The 10,997-nt window shown below is 47.1% G+C and overlaps 1 pseudogene; it reads right to left on the bottom strand.

Moving 5' to 3' along the window:
• Positions 1–9,185: 9,185 nt before the first annotated feature.
• On the bottom strand, positions 9,186–9,358 carry LOC148808696 (U2 spliceosomal RNA; annotated as a pseudogene).
• Positions 9,359–10,997: the final 1,639 nt, after the last annotated feature.

Genomic DNA, 10,997 nt, shown 5'->3' with positions numbered 1-10,997 from the left:
TAGCACACATGTTTGATTTCTTTAAGATTTACTTTCCTCGTGTGTGAGGTAACAGCTCATACAGTAGGGGGATGTTTTCACTTGAAAAACCTGTGCATTCCTGCACTCATTCAGCTAAGGGCGTCTGTTACCTTCAGATCTAAATGCCTCTCAGAGTCTTTAGAGAGGACTTACGAGACCTCGAAAACCCCCTTTCTTGATCAGTAATTCACCATCCCCAGAACGCCAGCATCACTGCTTTTGCCCCGGGGTGGACTTACACACTGAGCTCAATCAGGGCAATTCTCGGGTCTCAACGTCCTTTAAATCCTGCTACTTAGTGCTTTGCTCTTTTATTATGAGGTGTTTATGGTTTATGTATTGTGCGTGTGTATATGTTCACAAACAAGAAATACACCAGAAACGTACATATATATCTACGTCTCTGCTGCTCCCTTTAAATGGAGGAAAACGCGAAAAAGATACATGTATCATCTACGTCTTTCCTGTTCCCTTTAAAACAAAACCACGCCACACCTATCCGTGCACGATCAAGGCGTAGCTACTCTCGGGACCCAATCCTGAATTATATGTGCATTCAAAGCACCACTTAAGCCTCAGATTTCCGGGCACAATTAAGGCCCACACCTGAGCCTCACGGTAAAGGTCCAAACCTGTTCAAAAACCCTGTGCAATTAAGGCATACACCCGACACCAGTTTCATACGTGCAATTAAGGCATACAACTGACGCCAGTTTCGAACGCCTGTACACAATACCGCAAATCACTGTCTGCAAGACCAACTTCTGGGCTTACAGTAAACCACCCATTACATACACCGGTGTCTTCCCGTTTACTCCGTCATCTCGGGCAATTCTCGCAGGGAGCAGAGATTTCCCAATCGGTCAGAGTCGGGACTTTTAAATAAAAGGAGTCCGCTGACTACGCCGAAATTGTTGTAATGGAAAGAATAAGGTTCTGGATCCTGAGATGAAGTTAAACAGATGAGTTTATTGCATGCAAGGAACAATAAAGATGAAGTCTTGTTTCCCGCAAGAAACAACAAAACCGAAGTATTGTTTCATGTGCCGGTACAAACTTTTAGTTTATATAGCATTTTCTTTTCCGCTTTTGACATCACTCGGTCTTGTGGTAAAGAGGGGGGTCATGGTATTCGGCCGGTTAAGAGATCCTGGCCAAATGGTCAGTTTAAGATGACACCCCAGGGGGTTCCTAGCTTGCATCTGGAATCCTTATTGGTTAACCCTCTTTCCTGCCATAAACTGCAGCTTGTGATTTAGAAGTCTAAACCTCATACAGAAAGGATTTAATTTAAACCCCCGTCTTCACATCTTTCTTCAAAGCTAATCCCAAGTGTAAACGAGTTCATAAAGCCAGAATCACCATCTCCACGTCTGCGAAACACCTGTCCATATACTGTAAAGCTTTCAGTGCTTTGTGTATATTCCAACTGTAGTGGAGGAAGGGAGTGTGGGGGCATGCTTAGTCTGCAATTGAACTGGGGCTCTGTATTCTTTGGATGCATTTATCTTCCCTCTTTAGTTGATCTTTAGAAGCCTATGGATGCTGATGCAGCTCCCTATGTGAATTCTTGGTTCTTGATTGAGAACCTGTTAGTGTCACAGAGGCAGTTTCCAACTGAAATAAATAACATCAAACATTTTGTAAACGCTGGAAGTACAGATAGTAGAGATCTAGTCTAGGACTTAAATTGAAGCTAACCCCTTGGGCAATAAATGTAAATTGTAAATGTAAGTTTCTAACATCTTACTGTGTCCACTCACCAGACAGAAATATCCAGAAGAAAAAGACAAAACAAGAAGAAACATCTTTTTCTTCAAAGATCAATTTTTCACATTGTCCTGAAAAAAAGATTTCATCTTTCCCTGTGTCTCCCAGCCTGGATACAAAATTGGAAAAAATACAAAATGTTGAATTTTATTTGTTCTAAAGACAGGACCTGGAATGGTATTGCTCACATACCTGGGAATTTTGTAAAGTATTAAATAATAAAAGGCTCTAATAGCCATTTCAATTACTATAGAAAGCCTCCAGAAACTGCTAGAGAATGAACTGCAATTCATTTTCAGGCGGTAGCAAAAATTCCTACCTAGGCCTAAGTTTTTACTTTCCCTTGGGGTTGGAAACAAAATGAATGACAGATTTTGATACCGTTAGACCAGCTTTGTCAGAGTTTTCTTCCTTCCCCTGTCTTCCCTTCTCCTTCAGGTCTGTAGGTATTGGTACATTTGTTTTTGGGTTGGTAGTGGGTGGGGTCTATGCTAATGAGTTAACCTCCCCCATAGCTTTGGTCATTGTCAGGCCATTGACAGAAGATCGGGGCTCCCGCCAGTGCATCTGGGTGACAGCAGGAGTGGAGGCCAGGTGACCACCTGCTGTAGGGAAGCCACCAGCTGTGCCTTTGCAGGGCTCCAGAGGTAATGGCTGCTGTGTCTCAGCATCTCATTGTTTACTCCATTTTGGCCACAGGCTGTGTGGTCTGAGGGCCTGGAGTTTGTCCAGTAGTTTCATGAATGGTGTTTTGGTCTGATTTGTATTTGGGAGCTTTAGATAGAGATTTTCAAAGTATGTTTGCCATATTGATCCATTTTGGATGGCCAATTCTTCTGGTTTTGATTTTGTTTAAATTGTTCAACTTCTCCCAGAAACAGTGACTCCTCAATTTCTGCAAGATGTTTATGTATACGTTTCTTTTCTTTTGTGTTTGTCAAGTTTTACCGCATCACAGTAGCTGAGGCGTAGATCTGTGTTGTGTGGTTGTTTGTGGTTTTTATTTGAGAGTTTTTGTAGTGCATTTCTGATGTTTTTCCACTCCATATCAAACCACCTTTCTTTTGCTTTTGTTTTTGGTAGTTTTTTTATTTAATTGTTTTTAGTATAGATTTTGATGCCAGTTTGTGAAATAGGTGATTTCGTTTTTGTGTGGCCAAGTTTATGCCTAATTTGTTGGTTTAATAAGGAGTGTTTAGAAATGTGTCATCAGTGTCTGAATTTCTTCATCGCACGGTACAGTTTGGTATCCATCTAGGCTGTCTGTGTCCCATCTGTACGCCTGGTTGAGCTCATACAGCTGGCTGGGCTGTGTCAGTGTATCTCTATGCTGGCGTGCTTTCTTCATGTAGAGTGTGATCTGGCTGTGGTCGGAGAGAGGAGTCTGTGGCCTGACAGTGAAGGGACTGATACAGGAGGGGGTCCAGGTCAGTGGTGGCATAGTCCACCATACTGCTGCCCAGAGCTGAGCTGTAGGAGAACTGCCTAGAGAGTCCCCTCTAGTCCTGCTGTTGACAATGCACAGGCCCAGCCCATGACCGAGCTGAAGCAGCTCACGCCCGGTGCTGGTGTGTGGTACAGAGGGGATTGTCCAAATACATGAGTTTCCCTGTGTGCTGGTGAAGTCTGCCAGTCTGGTTCTGGTCCCGTTCGGTCGTTGGTCTGGGTTGGAGGGCTGTAGGGTGGGGCTGGTTCTGTTCTTTGTGGGTTGAGCTGGTGTGGGTGTTCCTCTCGTCTTCCTCCTATTTCTCTCTGGGATGGTGTTTGGGTGTCTGCCCAGTATGGTGTCTTTCAGGGTTTAAGTGAATAGTCGGATGGTCTGTTTTTTTGAGGTATTTGAGGTTGTGTAGGTGCTGGGGTCCAAAGGTGGGGTGATGGGCCAGGTAGACGTTTGGGAGCAGGGCACAGCACTGTGAGATCTCAGCATTGATTTTCTGGATGGTGTTGTACTGCTCGTCCTGTATCGGCAGCAGGGTGGAGATGACAATGCGGGCGTGAGGGAACTTCTGTATGGCCCTCTCTGCCACTCTCCTGATGGACTGGGCCACCTGCTCCCTCTGGTTTCTCAGTTCGTTGGTGCCGGTGTGGATGATGTGCTCTGGGGCTCCCAGGACCGACCTGGGTAGCAGCTGCAGGGCTTTCTCTGTCATTGGACACCAGAGCTTTGCTGTTTGTAGTCCCAGGAAGAACTAGTGCTCATCGATGTACCTCCCATTGGTGTCGATGAAGGGCTACTTCTGTGCATCTGCCTCTAGTGTCCAGTCTGCCAAAGGGGCGCTGTGCTGCTGGGCGGGGGGCTGTGTGTGAGGTGGAGGTGTTGGGTGGGGCTGGGTGTGTGTGGGTCACCCTGAGTGTCCGGCAAGGTGGATGTTCCTGGGCAGTAGTGTTGTGAGGGGATTGGGGCTGCAGTGGGTGGGGTGTTTGCTATGGTGGGATACTGGGTAAGTGGGAGTTGGTGGTAGGGGTGTCAAGTTGTGTGGAGGTGGGTGTGTTTTTTTGGGGTGGGTGTTGTGGCCTGGGCCTCAGGGCTTTTCTGTTGCAGTGTGAAGTAGTGCGTTTCCTCAGCTGTTCTTTGAGGGTCTTGCTTGTCCCCTCAACGAGCTGCAGTTCATCTCTCAGCTCTGCTACTTCTGACTGCAGCTTCCTGTTGTCCTGCAGCACCTCCTCCATCTGTGCCCTGAGCTGTTTGTTGGAGGTTTGCATTCCTTTCTGTGTTTAACCATCTCTTACTTGTTGTGCTGTCTGCCCCTCTGAGTCTCCCCAACATCAGTTCTTGAACTCGGTGAAGTCCAGCTCCAGAACAGTTTCTCTCGCAGGAGGTGCATTGTGCTGTGGTCACAGGGGGGTTGGTGTGGGCGGTGTGTTTCAGTGTTGCCTAGGGCTGCTGGGTCTCTCTTCTATTTCTGGGGGAGGTTTCTCCAGGTAGGCCTGTGTTTTCAGGTCAGTGAACTTTTCCTCGTAAAGCTCCAGAGCGGCCTCACTGCCCTGTATCATCAATGTCCCATTGTGGTATGTGTTGACGGTCAGGACAGTGTCTTCTACCTTGCCGTCGCCCCCTGTGGAGGTTTGCCTGCCTTTACTGGTGTCCCTATTCGTGGTGTTTGTACGTCTTGCACAGAACTGTGTGCCAGGCATTCAGATGCTCCATAAAAAAGAGCAGGCTGGTTTTAATGTGGTTTTTCTCCTGCCTGCAGAAGTCAGCGATTAGGGTCTCAGGATTTTCCTTCATTAATGTCTTTGTACTGTTTCCTGGTCTTAATGGTTTTCGTGTCCTCAGGGTACTGGAGTACTCTGCTGAGGGGGCAGGGCTGCTCCAGTGGGGCTGTGTTCTGCTCTGTACTCATGTTGCTTCTTGTAAATATAATTGGTCCAGGTGAGAAAAGCAAACAGACCGCCTGGCTAGGACGTTTTGAAGACAATCAGCCCCGTTGTTGCTTAGGAACAGGTTCTTCAACTTTGGCCTTTTGGGGTTAATTTGCCAAAGTGGTATTATGTTCAGTTTAAACTTTAATGTAACTTTTTCGAGGTATTTTACTATTTAGTAAAACAGCTCAATTTAAGAGGCCTCTTCAAAAAATAAAGAACAAGGCTTACTAGAAATAAGAGGAACAGGTTTCATTATTCTCATAATACTCCCTTTGTGCCATTACAAGGAAAGCCCTGGCTTTCTCGGTGTGCAGTTTGCGGAGCCTCTCCTTCAGGTCCTGTGCACAGGCTGAATTGAAGGCTCCTCCCCCGTTAGCCAAGCTGTACACCTTCTCTAGTTGTTTCCGGAGTCGTGCAGCTTCCTTCCTCTCCCTGGCCGCCTTCCGTCTGCAATACATCTGCGCCAGGGTTTGGGGTCCTGTCCTTCACCAACTCCCACCATTCCACCACGGAGCTGTAGCCATTCTTCATGTTGACCCAGCTTGCGTAGCCTTTACTCATGAGCCTGAGAGAAGAGGAAAGGTGTGATCCTAACTGTAGGATAATTTTGGTTTCTGTAGTCTTTCTGATGTGGGAGTTGGGGAAAACCTCTTGAATAGAGATGGAGAAATTAGTGTGATCACAGCCATCAGAGGTGAAATAAACATAAGGCTTGGATAAATCTTTCATCTTCACAGCCCTAATGTGACTCTGAAGCAGTCTCCGAGTCTCCTTACTGTTTCTCCAATGTAGATGATGGGGCATTTACTGCAAGAGATAGTTAACTTTTATATATTGCTTTTTAGAGGTGGCTTCTCAAAGCACTTTACAGGATGACAACAATAAATAAGAATACACAAGATAAAACACAACCACAATATATAGAGGAGACCATAGATGGTGGTACTAGGAAAAGCAGAGGGGTGAAGAATGGAACCAGTTAAGTAAAGGCTTTTCTGAAGAGGGTTTTGAGTCTGGATTTTATGGAGTTTAGAAAAGGCGACTCTCTGATATCCTTGGGGAGAGAGTTCCAGAGTTTGGGGGCATAACAGGGGAAGGCCCTGTTACCCATACAATGTAGACAGGCTTGGGGGACAGTAAGGAGAGCAGAATTAGAGCGAAGGTTGCGAGGTGGGGAGTAGGGTGATAACGGTTCAGACTGGTACTGAGGTGCCAAGCCATGCAGAGCCTTATAGGTGAGCATGAGGATTTAAGTCTACACAGAATTTGACCAGAAGCCAGTGCAAGGACTCCAGGATGGGAGTAATGTGAACACTTGCACTAGACCTGGTCAGGATTCTGGCTGCTGAATTTTGGACGTACTGGAGTTTGTTCAGTGTAATTTAGATCTAGGAAGTAGAGCATTACAGTAGTCAATTTGAGAGAATACAAATGTTGATTATCTTTTCAGCCACGGTTAAAGATGGCATAGGGTGTATTCTAGCTATTATTAAGGTGGAAAAAAAGATGTTTTGACATTATGCTGCACATGGGGATCGAATGTTAAGCCAGAATCGAATATAACCCCAAGGTTTTTCAATTTTGATTGAAGCTCAAGTACAGAACCATCTACAGATAGGGTTACAGGACTGGCTTTACGAAGTTGATGGGGGGTACCAATAAGCATGACTTCAGTCTTGCTGCAGTTAAGATGAAGGAAGTTTTGAGTCATTCAAATTGTCAGACATGCAATTAGAATAGAGACAGCCACATGAGTGTCAGGTTTGGTATGGATGTATATTTGAGGATCGTCGGCGTAAAAATGAAAGCTGAGGCCATGTGATCTTAAAAGCTGACCAAGTGGGAACATGTAAATGCTGAAGAGCAAGGGGCCCAGTAGTGAGCCCTGAGGAACACCAGACCAATTTCAGACCTGTACCCATTAAGAGAGACAAAGTGACAGCGATCAGTGAGGTAAGATTTAAACCAATTGAGGGCAGTGTCGGAAACTCCAAACACAGTAAGATGAGAAAGTAAGATGTTATGGTCAACAGTGTCAAAAGCAGCACCGAGATCAAGAAGGATGAGTATAGAAAGAGAACCAGAATCAGAAGCTATTAGAAGATCATTAGTGACTTTGACCAGGGCAGTTTCTGTGCTGTGAAGTTGACTGAAGCCTGATTGGAGGGGTTTGAAAAGGTTTTTTCATGAGGTGGTTATGTAACTGAAGTGTGACAGCACGTTCTAGAATTTTAGCAAGAAAGGGTAAGTTGGAGATGGAGTGAAAATTAAGATTGTCAAGAGCCATGTTAGGCTTTTTTGGGATGGGGGCAATGGCAGCAGTTTTGAGGACCGTTGGTACAATGCCAGTGCTCATGGATTCATTCATTATATTGAGGACAATGGGGTAGAGAGAAGAGAAACAGGACTGAAATAAACGGGTAGGAATGGGATCTAAAATAGATGTGGTGGGTTTCATGTTTGTAACTAGTTTATTGAGGGATGCTGAGTCAAGAGAAGCTGGAGAGAAGGGAACCAAAGTAGTTGGATGAGGAGGGAGGAGGTGTGGAAAGAATGTGGTGCCGGATGTTGACAATCTTAGAACTAAAGAAATCTAAGAATGTGTTGCAGAGTTGTGATGAGGCAGGTAATGTGGTAGGGCAGTTTGGCTTGAGCAGTCTGTTGATGGTGGAGAAAAGAAGTCTGGGGTTGTTTTGGTGATTTTCAATGATGTGAGAGGCAGGTGGATCTAGCAGATTCTGTAGTAACCTTATATTCAGATAAGTAATCTCTCCAAGCCTGATAATGTACATTTAGGCCAGAAAGATGCCACTTACGCTCAAGTTTCCGAGAGGCTGCCTTCATGGATCGCAGATGGTTGTTGTACCAGGGGGCAGGGTGCGAGAAGGAGATGATTCAATTTTTTAAAGGAACAAAGGTGTTGAGGGTAGATAAAAGAGCACTGTCAAGTAACTGTATTTCTTCCTCTAGAGGGTCAGAGGAAGAGAAACAAGATAAGGAGGACAGAGCAGAATTTGCAAACCTTGGGTGATCAATTGATCGCTAGTTGGGGAAATTGAGCGTGGGGGGGGAAGTGTTAGAAACGGGTAATTCCAGATTGAAGAGAATTGCTAAGTGGTCAGAGAGGGCTAGATCAAGAGAAGAGCAGTGGGAGACGAGTCATTTGCAATAATTAAATCTAAGTTGTGTCCTTTGTTTTGTGTAAAGGTACAAACAAGCAAACAATCCAAGGTCCTTGGTCCAAAAAGCGAAATCCAAATGTAGTCCGGGTTCAAATCCAGGTAATCCAAAGCGCATTCCGGGAAAAGTTGTCCTCTTGCTCCTCTCTCCCTCGACCTTTGATCGTGCCAAAAGGCTGAGAAGCGATGCCCCTAAAGGCGCGGACCGACGCGCGGGCGTTCCACTGACACACAGTGGCGCAGGCCGACTCTGCTGGAGCCCGGCACCCTCGCAGCTGCCGGCCTCCCTGCAGCCAGAGGCCTGCCGCCGGACTCTGCTCCCCCTCTCTCTTGCCTGCCTGCCTTCCTTCCTGCCAGTCCCGGGCGGGGGCCCTCCTCTTTGATCTTCTGTCAACGGCCCGACAACGACCGCAGCCGAGGGGGGAGCCAGCCACCCAGCCTCCTTAGCTTAGGCTCCTCCCACCGGCAGCAGCTGTGCCGAACCAGGTGCAAGCAAAAGCGGACCGCCAGCACCTGCGGGAAGAGGCAAGGGGCAGCTCTCTCTCTCGGGAGGGACGGGGACACGCGCGCGCCTGCCGAAAAAAAGAAAGAAAAGGTGTATATACTAAGTTTTTTGGAGGGAAAACGCACGGGAGCCGAAAAGGGGGCCAGCCTGCTTGCCGAGAAAGTCGAGATGCGGGAAAGTGCACAGAGGGAGCATGGGAACGGAGACGGGGAGGGGGAGAGAGAGAGAGAGAGACACACAGATGGACGAGAGACAAGACCGGAGAAGAAGGAGCTCCAGTCCACCTCGCTTGCTTGCTTGCTTGCTTGCTTGCTTGCTACGTCTGTCTTTTCACCGCTGAGAGAAGGTAGTGCACCGTTCCCGGAGGCGCTGCAATACCGGGCCGATGCGTGGAGAGCACGGAGCAAACTCCTGATCCAGCTCCCTGTTCCAAAAATCCGTTTAATATGTGGTCCCCCGATGGGGGACGCATCAGATATTAAACTGATAAGAACAGATTTTTTCGTGTAAAAATTCTAACTCCAAACTACCTAAACTACCTGTGTTACAAAAAACCTACCCCTGACACCACGTGGTAAGTCCCTTCCACCTCTCCTTGGCCGCTGAGAAACCCCAACGTTGAATATCCCACCGGATCCGTTTTACCACATCTGCCTTAACTTTGTACAGTACCCAAATGGCCAATCCTTCTGAACCATGCTTAATTAAGTCATTACGAGCCTCCCAGACATAAAATTTGGTTAAACTGATGACCAGCCAAGTTAGGAAGATCACGTTCCATTTCCGAGCCCCTTTAAGACTCAATACCACTCCTCGTGAAACTGTTGCCAGCAGTACTGCTCCCTTCAGAAATGTCTCACATTGCGTCCATACCTCCTGTACAAAGGAACACTCCCAAAAAACATGACTGACCATCTCCTCCTGCAAACAGCCCTGTCTGGGGCAGTGGCTTTGTCTCGACAGCCAGTGAGAATGCATCACGAAACGTACTGCCAGTCTTCCCCACATACAAAGCCAGTTCAGATCTTTTAATTTGTTGGCCAGCCCCTTAGGCTGGACCTGCCCCCAAATTTCACTGGACACTCCTGGAACTGTCTTCCTCACCATACCATACAAAGACCGATGATTGGTCACCATTAACCCTTACTGTACCTCCTGATGTTTTTGCAGCCAATGCACAGCATGGCGGTAGTGCAGCGGTAGTTTCTCAGCCTTAGAAGTGACGTTGGGCCATACCACCAAATGCCACATACTGTGGGACAACCACAGACGGACAAAACAACTGCACGGGTGGGCCGGATTCCCTGCCAGAACCGAACATAGGTTAGCCACAAAGACGCAATCAAGCTTAGTTGGTAAATCGGGTACCTCTCTTCCCCCTTCGCTCGTTGGTCTATACATGTCTATGCGTTGAATTCGTTCATAACGCTTGCCCCAGATAAACTGGAAGACCATCCTTACCAGCTCTCTCCTCTTCTGCACCGGTAAGGGATATACCACAGCTAAATGGCGAAGCAAAGGCAAGATTTCAATTTTTAAGACCAATGTCTTCCCCACAAAAGTGAGCAGCCGCGTCTGCCAGAGTCCTAACTTCTGGTTCACTCTTCGGAACCTGTCCTCGCAATTCAATCTCTCAGGGTCCACGGGATGGAAAAGGATCCCCAAGACTTTAACTGGGCCTGTTGTCATGCTCAGTCCTCCCATCACCTGCGGTTGGATCCTCCAGGTCCCAAAGAGCTTCACTGTACTCTTGCTTTTATTTAAAAGAGCTCCAGTGCCGTTGGTGAAATCCTCCAACACAGCCAAGACCCTGCTCAAACTCTCTTCGGTGCTGAGGAACAAAGTGATGTCATCTGCGTATGCAGTCACTTTCACTTTTTGCCCTCCACTGCCAGGTACTATTACACCCCTTATCGCTGGGTCTCCCCTTAGATGATCCAGAAGCAGTTCGGTGTATAAAACATACAACAAGGGAGACAGAGGGCAACCCTGTCTCACCCCACGTTTCACCAAAATCCTCTCACCCATGAACCCACATATGCGACCAGTGCGACCCACCAGTGGGTGACTAAAATAAAGGCTGATCTTTTTTCCTTATAGGCCGTCAGTACAGCTTCTACCCTCCTCCGATACCGCTCCTCCTGCAGGATTACCTT

Source organism: Atractosteus spatula, unplaced genomic scaffold, assembly GCF_055471065.1.
Source record: "Atractosteus spatula isolate fAtrSpa1 unplaced genomic scaffold, fAtrSpa1.hap1 Scaffold_2, whole genome shotgun sequence".
Classification (NCBI taxonomy): domain Eukaryota; kingdom Metazoa; phylum Chordata; class Actinopteri; order Semionotiformes; family Lepisosteidae; genus Atractosteus; species Atractosteus spatula.
Note: the sequence above shows the minus strand (reverse complement) of the source record. Positions and strands in the feature narration are given on the sequence as shown.